Genomic DNA, 11,371 nt, shown 5'->3' with positions numbered 1-11,371 from the left:
CACCACCAAGGAAGTGGAAGCTTGCTTACCTGCCCTTTTCACTCCTCGTTTCGCGCGCGTTCATGCTCTCACACGCCATGTGTTTCTGGTCCTCTCTTTCTTGCTCCTTCCAGCGCTCTCCACTCCGCGCGAAATCTCACACCACCTGCTTCTTCTCCTTCTGACCGCAATTCGATTCCTTCCACCGCTTTCTGTTTCTCTCAAGATAGTTCAGCGGTTCGGGATTAACCGATCTACACATTTCGTCCTTACGTGACTCATGATGTTGGCAGGCTTAATAAAGATATATATGGCAAACGACAACACAAAGTGTGTGCTGATTGAGAGCGGCAGGTATTGAGTTTATGAAAGATAGACTATAATAGACGTGTTTATTCGATATACTTTACGATTATTCGATATACTTTACGATTATTCGATACACTTTACGATATCTACTTTGGAAGCTTTTGTTTTTGGTAAAATAGTGTAGAGCATCTTCTTTGTGAGATGTGTGATTTTGCAGTATACTTTTAGGATTACTTTTGGGAAGAAAATGACATTGAAACGGCATTTTTGGTTGTGACGTTCCTTAAGAACGGTGTTTTGATTAACTACTTTTTTGACCGAAATACTGGAGTTTTTTGTGTTATTCTTTTGTCCGGCAATCGCGAGGACGGACTTGAAATCAGTGTAGCACGCCGGAATATGTGCGGTGTCTCAAACATTCACACTCCTTGCAGGAACGAGATTCCACGTTCCGTTCTCGGTGGGGGTTGACAGACGACAGTTATGAGGGTAAGACGGAAGCTGCCAGCTGCGAAAGCCGCTAACCAACGCCCGACCTTGAAAGGCATCTACGTATGTTCGTAACTACAATGAGAACAAATTTTGAGAATTTGAAATAAAAACAAAGTCTCGCGCGTCATTTGGGAAGGGCGCTCTTTCATTCCCGGCGGAGAGCGACTCTTCCATGGCCTGGTCACGTCTGCACAGGGAGCGACAGGGGGATTTCTTACTACGGTATTGCGCCTTGCCATTGATAACGTGCTTGCGCGAAAGGCGACGGCAATGTGGAGAGAAGGAATACTGCGGTATAGATGAGGCGGCACGCGGTGCGCGATATGACGTGGGTATTTTTTTGCGTACGGATGCCGCAGAATTTCGCCTCAAAGTGGCATTAAGAGATGCCGCTGTAGAACAGTTTTAACGCGATAGTGTTTACGAGCTCGCGGAAAATCCGGCGCCAGCTCTGAGTCGGTGTCTGTGGGACCAAAAAGTCCTATAATGCAACGCGCGCAGCCAGTGCCACGTGTAACGTCACGTGTGAGTACACACGTGGCTGTGACGTCATAACGTTATCGACCCGGTAAATGTGGCTTGAAAATTTTTCGCTCAATTTAGCGAAACATTTTTCCTACAAATTTAGTACAATTTCGCAAAAAGTTTGCCCGCCGAAATTAGCGGAAAATTTTATCTTCAAATAGAGCGGAATATTTTTCACTAAATTTAGCGGGTCGATAGGGTCATGACGTCACAGCCACGTTGGACTTCACAGCAACGTTACTAGATTACCTCAGTTGTGGAACTCCCGCGGGAGAGGGTACCCCCCCCACCCCCCCCCCCCCCTCACTCACTTTAATCCGCCTGCCGTCGTTCGAAGCGCCATCTAGATTTTCGTTTCGTAACCGTGCGTTCCAAAGCGCAGAGCTGAAGCGCCATCAAGACGCCGTGCTTCGAAACGCACACAACGCGACAGTCGACAGGCGTCAGATTCGTACCGCTGGCGCCACCTAGCGGCTTCTGATGGCGAACCTCGCGCATGCGCAGAAACGTCATAGGGTTCGAGAGTACAACGACCTGCTGCAAAACAATGTTCAGACCGGCTCATTTGAGGAGCTCGGGTTCGTTTTTCTCGCGATTTTGTATTTCTATAGCCGCGTGCCGTCTGCATTCTAATAGACTGTCTCGTCTGCTTTGACGTTATTCGTCCGCGCGCCCGCCACGTCTGCGTGGCCAGTGTTTCCGTTCTGTCCGTCGTTACCAACGTCTGCTTCGGGTTCCGCCGCGTTACTCCAAGGTTAATTTTGTCGAGGTGCCCGCGTCGGCTAGCGGTCGTGGGGGACATTTTGGCGTCCGCTTTGGCGCTCTCGGGTTGTCGGCGCTGTTTCTTGACGTCGCGTCTCTCTGAAGGGAATATCGTTTAAGAGCTCGCGGCGTATAGTGGTCGTAGGGGACATTTTGGCGTCCGCTTCGGCGTTTTCGACTTGTCGGCGCTGTTTCTTGACGTCGCATCTCTCTGAGGGGAATGCCGTCGAAGTGTCCGCGTCGGCTAGTGGTCGTAGAGGATTTTTTGCCGTGCACTTCGATGTTTTGCTTGATTGTTGTTTTTTTAATAACATCAAGATTGATGTTATTGATAAATGTTATTTTCGACAAAGTCTTTTTTTTTTTTTTTCTTGGGTCAAGACACTTCGCGTATGCAATAAACTCTGCGACTACATTTTTGGGTTGCGGCGGAAAGACGCTAATTTAAGACTTGCCATTTTTTTCCCAACCTCATAATTTTTAGTTATTGTCTCCCCCACCTTCATTTTTTTCTTCTTTCCTGTAAATAAAGTTTTATCCTCCTTACTTGTCCTTCTTCCTTGGACTTACCACCGACTCACAATTCGACAAAGGCTACCGCCGCATCACCTGTGCCGTGCACCTCCAAACCATCGTATTATCCTCAACAGGCAAAGCAAATTGCTATGCGTGTGTTAGGAGCTTTGATGAAGGAGTCGGAAAATTCTGGGCCACAAGGAGCGTCATTCAAAATGCGGTAGAGCTAACAGGTGTGCGTAGACCAGGGGTAGATCCAAGGGAAGGGGGGCGACGGGGCGGCCGCCCCCACCCTCTCCCCCCCCATACAAAGTCGACCCCCCGCCCCTTTCCCCCTTCTCGGAGGGCAATTTGACATGGGTGGACCCCCGTTGCGCAAGCAAGAATGGAGAATAGTATCCTTACAAAATTGTCCGCAGTCCCCCCCTCCCCCCCCCCCCCCCCCCCCCGCTCAAAACGGAGTCCCGGATCCGCCACTGGCGTAGACGCTGCAATTCCAAGACTGTGTGCGGGGGTTGCGCAAGCAGACGACAATGCGCGGAGGAAAACAATTTCGGGGACTGAAGTTGGCTAGCCTTGACATCTGAGACAATTGTTATTTCCTGGTTCAAAAAGTAACAAAAAACAGCTCAAAGACACGGACAATAACGAGAAGGTGGACGAACAACAGCGTTGACATACAACTAAAGCTTATTTGTGCAATCATCGAGTGTAAATAATGCAACGTCAACACGCAAAATAGCGCAGAATGTTCTGTGCGCTGTTTGTAATTTTTTTTTTTAATAGAGGACGCCCTCCTTGTTTAAGACATTTTTAGCTTCCACCACGGTGCACGCAACTTCTCGGATGGATTAAAATAGTCGAAACAGTTATGTATTTGTATTTAGCCATGCACTATACGCTAATACTTGATCAGCTTTGTATCTCGTGTATTTAATGACGCTGCTAACTACTGCGTGAATGAAACATGCAGTTTCACGTGTGCGTTCATTATATAAAAAAACCAGGAGTCGATCTCCCCGTGCATTTTCTTTTTCACGTTTATTCAATAAATTCTACGAGCGGTTCTAAACTTGCCTCGCAATTTCTTTGAGTTCTTACATTTCATAAGTTCTGCGTTTTCGCGCTTACATTTCACAAGGCTGCCAGCCGAACGCGAACACAATGGCGGGGAACAAAGGCAGCACGAGCACGTTGGCGACATTCGCCTCGCAGGAAAAAGACGTCAAGATATACAGTGCCAGACACCCGAGAACGCCAAAGCGGACTTCACGAAGACCACTTCGACCGCTAGGCGATGCGGGCACTTCGACGACATTCTCCTCGGAGGAAAGCGACGTCAGGAAATACACCGACGAGCCAAAAACGCTGAAGCAGACGTGACGAAGACCGCTATGACCTCTAGCAGTCGCGAGCACTTCAACGGCATTCCACTTGGAGAGACATGACGTAAACAAACGTAGCACCGACGAGCCGAAAACGCCGAAGTGGACGCCAAAAAGTCTCCTACGACCACTACCCCACGCGAGCACTGATGACATTCCCCTAGGAGAGCGCGACATCAAGAAAAAGCGCCGATTAGCTGAAAACGCCGCAGGGGGCAGCAAAGAGTCCGGTGCGACCGCCAGCCAACGCGATTACTTTGATGACATTGCCGTCCGAGAGACGCGACGTCGAGAAACAACGCCGCCATGCCGAAAACGCCGAAGCGGACGCCAAAGGGCCGCTGCGACCACAAGCCGACGCGAGCACTTCGATGACATTTCCGTCTGAGAGACGCGACGTCAAGAAACAGCGCCGATTTGCTGCAGACTACGAAGCGAACAGCGAAAAATCCGGTGCGACGGCTAGTCGACGCGATTACTTTGATGACATTGCCGTCCGAGAGACGCGACGTCAAGAAACAACGCCTCCATGCCGAAAACGCCGAAGCGGACGACAAAGGGCCGCTGCGACCGCTAGCCGACGCAAGCACTTCGATGACCTTTCCGTCTGAGAGTCGCGACGTCAAGAAACAGCGCCGATTAGCTGAAAACGCTGAAGCGGGCAGCTAAGATTCTGGTGCGACCGCTAGCCGACGCGATTACATTGATGACATTGCCGTCCGAGAGACGCGACGTCAAGAAACAACGCCTCCATGCCGAAAACGCCGAAGCGGACGCCAATGGGCCGCTGCGTCCACAAGCCGACGTGAGCACTTCGATGACATTTTCGTATCAGAGACGCGACGTCAAGAAACAACGCCCCCATGCCGAAAACTCCTAAGCGGACGCCAAAGGGCCGCGGCGACCGCTAGCCGACGCGAGCACTTCGATGACATTTCCGTCTAAGAGACGCGACGTCAAGAAACAGCGCCGATAAGCTGAAAACTCCGAAGCGAACAGCGAAAAATCCGGTGCGACGGCTAGTCGACGTGATTACTTCGATGACATTTTCGTCCGAGAGACGCGACGTCAAGAAACAACGACGCCATGCCGAAAACACCTAAGCGGACGCCAAAGGGCCGCTGAGACCGCTAGCCGACGCAAGCACCTCGACGACCTTTCCGTCTAAGAGACGCGACGTCAAGAAACAGCGCTGATTAGCTGAAAACACCAAAGCGGGCAGGAAAGAGTCCGGTGCGACCTATAGCCGACGCGATTACTTTGATGAAATTGCCGTCGGAAAGACGCGACGTCAAGAAACAACGCCTCCAAGCCGAAAACGCCGAAGCGGACGCCAAAGGGCCGCTACGACCGCTAGCCGACGCGAGCACTTCGATGACATTTCCGTGTGAGAGACGCGACGTCAAGAAATAGCGCCGATTAGCTGAAAACGCCGAAGCGGACAGCAAAAATTCTGTGCGACCGCTAGCCGACGCGATTACTTCGATGACATTTCCGTCCGAGAGACGTGACGTCAAGAGCCTCCATGCCGAAAACGCCGAAGCGGACGCCAAAAGGCCGCTGCGACCGCTAGCCGACGCGAGCAGTTCGACGGCATTCCCCTCAGAGGGACGCAACGTCGAGAAACAGCACCGACAAGCCGAAAACGCCGAAGCGGACTTCAAAATGTCCCTTACGACCACTAGCCGATGCGAGCACTTCAACGATATTCCCTTCGGAGAGACGCGACGTCAAGAAACTGCGCCGACAAGCCGAAAACGCCAAAGCGGACGCCAAAAAGTCCCCTACGGCCGGTAGCCGACGAGGGCACTTCGACTACATTCCCTTCGGAGAGACGCGACGTCAGGAACGAGTACCGACAAGCCGAAAACGCCGAAGCGGACGTCAAAATGTCCCCTACGGTAGCTAGCCGACGCGAGCACTTCGACGATATTCCCTGCGGAGCAGTGTTGCCAGTAGGAGAAAAACAAAGTCAGCAGATTCACCTCAAAAAGTCAGTAGATTTGCACAAAAATCAGTAGTTTCTACGAAATCTGTGTTTTGCCATGTTTTGCCATTTTCATTAAACCACACTTCGAACAAATAGTGTAGGGTAAAACATACCATGTTAATATACACAAATAAAAATGAAAAAAACAAAACAAGACCGGTTCTCGAGTAATTCAGGTATACCCAACTAAATTATAAGTGTACCTGTTTTATGGAGGACAAAATAAAATGGCACCGTGAATGATTTTTTTTTTATCAGCATTGATTAGTGTTGTGATTTCGAGGATTATTCTTTGAAATCGAGACTGGGCCACTTTCGGGATCAACAGATGAGTGCGACAGTGCGACATCCACCTGTCGCTATTATTGAAACGAAACCAAAACAAGACTTTCCGGCAAGTGCGCGCGTACATGTCAAATGGAAGTCCTCTGCAAGCTGCCATATTTCCTTACTGGGCTCTGGAAGGTTTTCGACGCAACACCTTTGGCGCGGAGCACTGTTGAGGCTACGCGTCGTCTGCTACGGACTTACGTATTTCTTTTTCGCCTGACACAAATTCTGCATTAAAACGTGGAGAAACTTAATTTGTTAGCTTTTTAAGCCTCCGAGGGATAACATTATATATATTCCTTGCCACAGCCTGTCATATATAAATAAAGAACTGAAATTTCGATGTCTATCCCATGCATTCCGCCGGGTGAATGAATGAAAATGGTGGCCTGTCCGCTCAGCTCGCCAGCAGTCGAGAGTTCAGGCGCATGCGCTCACGCCTCTCGCTCTGCGCAGCGCGCTGATTGGCTCACTCGGGAGACGGACGTTACGGCGGCGAGGTCGTAGACTGGCCAAACTCTCTCATATATGGCTCTGGCCCGGATGCGTGTCACCGTCAACGGGCTTTTGGGCCATCTAGCCAGTGCTTCGTTTTTTTAATTCTTCGAGAATATGAGTTTCGTTTGATGGGCGACCCTAAGAACTGAAGAGGCCAAATGATAAATTTTGATATGTTTACTAAAAAAAAGTCAGTAGGTTTTCTTTTTTCTCGTGAATCAGTAGACCCGGAACAAAATCAGTAGATCAACTGATAAATCAGTAGACTTGGCAAAACTGCTTCGGAGAGACGCAACGTCAAGAAACAGCGCCGACAACCCGAAAACGCCGAAGCGGACGCCAAAATGTCCCCTACGACCGCTAGCCGACCCGAGCACTTCGACGACAATCCTCTCAGAGAGATGCGACGTCAAGAAACAGCCCCGACAAGCCGAAAACGCCGAAGCGGACGCCAAAAAGTCCCGTACGACCGCTAGCCGACGCGAGCACTTCGACGACACTTCCGTCGGACAGACGCGACGTCAGGAAAGAGCGCCGACAAGTCGAAAACGCCGAAACGGACGCCAAAAAGTCCCTTACGACCGCTAGCCGACGCGAACACTTCGACGGCATTGCGTTCAGGGAGATGCGACATCAAGAAACAGCGCCGACAAGCCGAAAACGGCGAAGCGGACGCCAAAAAGTCTCCGACGACCACTAGCCGACGCGAGCGCTTCGACAACACTCCCTTCGGAGGGACGCGACGTCAGGAAAGAGCGGCGACAAGCCGAAAACGCCGAAGCGGACGCCAAAAAGTTCATTACGACCTCTAGTCGACGCGAGCACTTCGACGACATTCCCCTCAGAGACATGCGACCTCAAGAAAGAGCGCCGAAAAGCCGAAAACGCCGAAGCGGATGCCAAAATATCCCCTACGACCGCTAGCCGTCGCCAGCGCTTCAACATTATTCCCTTCGGACAGACGCGACGTCAAGAAACAGCGCCGACAACCCGAAAACGCCGAAGCGGACGCAAAAAAGCCCCCCACGACCGCTAGCTAACGCCAGCACTTCGACGACAACCCCTTCGGAGAGACGCGACATCAGGAAAGAGCGCCGACAAGCCAAAAACGCCGAAGCGGACGCCAAAAAGTCAATTACGACCGCTAGTTGACGCGAGCACTTCGACGACATTCCCCTCAGAGAGATGCGACGTCAAGAAACAGCGCCGACATCCCGAAAACGCCGAAGCGGATGCCGAAATATCCCCTACGACCGCTAGCCGTCCCGAGCATTTCAACAATATTCCCTTCGGAGAGACGCGACATCAGAAAAGAGCGCCGAGAAGCCGAAAACTTCGAAGCGGACGCCAAAAAGTTCATTAAGACAGCTAGTCGACGCGAGCACTTCGACGTCATTCCCCTCAGAGAGATGCGACGTCAAGAAACAGCGCCGACAAGCCGAAAACGCCGAAGGGGATGCCAAACTATCACCTACGACCGCTAGCTGTCGCGAGCACTTCAACAATATTCCCTTCGGAGAGACGCGACGTAAAGAAACAGCACCGACAACCCGAAAACGCCGAAGCGGACGCCAAAAAGTCCATTAAGACCGCTAGTCGACGCGATCACTTCGACGACTTCCCTTCGAAGAGATGCGACGTCAAGAAACAGCGCCGGCAAGCCGAAAACGCCGAAGCGGATGCCAAAATATCCCCTACGACCGCTAGCCGTCGCGAGCACTTCAACAATATTCCCTTCGGAGAGACGCGACGTCAAGAAACAGCGCCGACAACCCGAAAACGCCGAAGCGGACGCCAAAAAGTCCAGTAAGACCGCTAGTCGACGCGATCACTTCGACGACATTCCCCTTAAAGAGATGCGACGTCAAGAAACAGCGCCGACGAGCCGAAAACGCCGAAGCGGATGCCAAAATATCCCCTACGACCTCTAGCCGTCGCGAGCACTTCAACAATATTCCCTTCGGAGAGACGCGACGTCAAGAAACAGCGCCGACAACCCGAAAACGCCGAAGCGTACGCCATAAAGTCCATTACGACCGCTAGTCGACGCGAGCACTTCGACGACATTCCCCTCAGAGGGATGCGACGTCAAGAAACAGCGCCGACAAGCCGAAAACGCCGAAGCGGATGCCAAAATATCCCCAACGACCGCTAGCCGTCGCGAGCACTTCAACAATATTCCCTTCGGAGAGACGCGACGTCAAGAAACAGCGCCGACAACCTGAAAACGCCGAAGTGGACGCCAAAAAGTCCATTACGACCGCTAGTCGACGCGAGCACTTTGACGACATTCCCCTTAAAGAGATGCGACGTCAAGAAACAGCGCCGACGAGCCGAAAACGCCGAAGCGGATGCCAAAATATCCCCTACGACCTCTAGCCGTCCGTCACTCGTGTTGCAGGTGAAGATTACGTATACCGGAAGCGACAGAGCCCAGCTGCAGTAATTTTGTACGCATTTTTCTGGAGCTGTACTTGCGTGTAATACGACGGATTATCACCCTTGCATAGAATTGCTGCGAAGGCCCTGCAAGCGGCGAGCGAGTAGCCTTGGCTGGCATGACTGCACCCGCTGCAGGAGCTCTCGTGTCGCGCGATCCGAAACAACTAGCTCGCGCTTTGAGCCCTGTCGTTGACAGCACTCTTTTTAGAGAGCAACTCTTAGGCGCCCGTTCCCGGCTTGAGTGGCGTAGCCCTCGCCGTCACCGTCGCCGTCGGCGTAACCGCGCGGTGCATTATGGGTAAATTTTCCCGAAAGGACCCGAGGTCCTCCCGAAGCACCTCGGGTGCCTTCGGGAGGACCTTGGGAGGACCTCGGGTTTCTTTGGGAGGACCTCGGGAGAACCTCGGGTTCCTTCGGGAGAACCTTGTGAGGACCTCGGGTTTCTTCGGGAGGACCTCGGAAGGACCTCGGGTTCCTTCGGGAGGACCTGGGGGGGTCACGTGACGTGACGTCATCAGTGATGATGACAATGCAAATGTCGATGACATCATCAGCGACGTCACTTATGACGTCATCATCACTGATGACGTCATCGTCACGTGACCCCCAGGTCACGTGACCCCCTCCCCCGAGGTCACGTGATCTTCCAGGTCACGTGACCCCCCCTTCCGAGGTCAACTGAACCCCCAGTACCCTTCCCTCCTCCTCCTCAAGAGCTGCGCTCTGATTCGGCGTTACAGGGAGTTGTAAACGGCTTTCATTTTTTTTCCTTTTTTTTCAGTGTTAGTCGTAAAAAAGAAATGTCGTAAATATCGCCGAATGCCCCAACAAGACAATGTTCGAAAAAAAAGAAAAGTAAGCCTCCACTGCGGATCGAACCCACGACTGCTTCGTATGAGGCAGGATTTTTAACCGCTAAGCCACGCTACATCTTTTTTTTTCTTTTTCAGACGTTCATTTACAGCATGCTTAAAACTATTATTTAAATTATTCTATACAAGTAATGCGTTACGCTATATACAGATAGAGCTCTATATTTCCGTTTGACTATATACAAGCAATGCGTTACATATATACATGAAATGCATTACCTTTTTGTTACATACAAGCAGTGCGTTTAATTCTCGTTACGTTAGACAATTGAAATTTACAAAACCAGAACGGTCATCTCAAAAAGGAAGGTGGCAATGATACTTTCTAGATCGACTGGTGCTGTCGTCGATCATATAATATCAGTGGAACGACTGAGATTTTTTACGGCGTCGTTCTATTCATCGTTTTCATCACAGTGAGCCTGACCTACTTGAATGGCAATGTTTTTAAAATTTACCCAGGATGGCTTTGCGACACCTGCTTCATTATCCACTTTACGCGTTTTCCACAAACTAGAAAGACCCAGAACTACTGAAATGTCTTAAATGGTATCCAAGTGTTCGGTGAAATGCAAGTAGCGAAGGTTTGTCTCTTCCACTTCAAAGTCTTTGTTTAGCGTCCGTTTGAAAACATCCCAAAAAGATACAGCGACGACACAAAGAATAAAAACATAGGTGAACGTTTCGGTAACTTTGCAAAGTCCACCATCAGTGCTTCCGTATGTTTTCATTCTGCGTAGGTCCAGCCACTCTTTTACAGTTGTGGTACGAGAGTGAAATCGGTAAAAGAAAGTTTTACACTTCGGTGGTATCGGCATTAGTTTAACCCTTTTTAAAACATCCGGTTTGCAATTTAGTGGAGGCACATAAGGAAAAACACGAAATACAGGATCTGGGAACAGTGAAACTAGCAGATGTTTGGTTAGCTTAGTTTTAGTGCACGAGGCCAAAAAGGCTTGGTCAAACCTTGTTCTTAGAAATTCCAATGTGTCCGCTACTTCTTGTAAAATCCTCTTAATGTTATTAAAGCACATGTGGGTGTTGAGTCTTCACCTGCTGTTGCCATATATTTTGCTAAGACATGCTTGCACAAGTCTAAAAGAGGGTCCTATTCCTGTGCCAAAAATTTTCATCTGGCAATTAGTTGCGTAACAAAAATATGACCTAAACCAAGTCCTTCATCGTGAATTCTTCGAAACAAGTTTGATCTCCTCATTGCCTCGTATGGTGACCTCCAAATGAACGTAGCCAATATTCTGTTCAACAGATTG

Source organism: Ixodes scapularis, unplaced genomic scaffold (assembly GCF_016920785.2).
Source record: "Ixodes scapularis isolate PalLabHiFi unplaced genomic scaffold, ASM1692078v2 PGA_scaffold7__128_contigs__length_106722199, whole genome shotgun sequence".
NCBI classification, from domain to species: Eukaryota; Metazoa; Arthropoda; class Arachnida; order Ixodida; family Ixodidae; genus Ixodes; species Ixodes scapularis.
Note: the sequence above shows the minus strand (reverse complement) of the source record.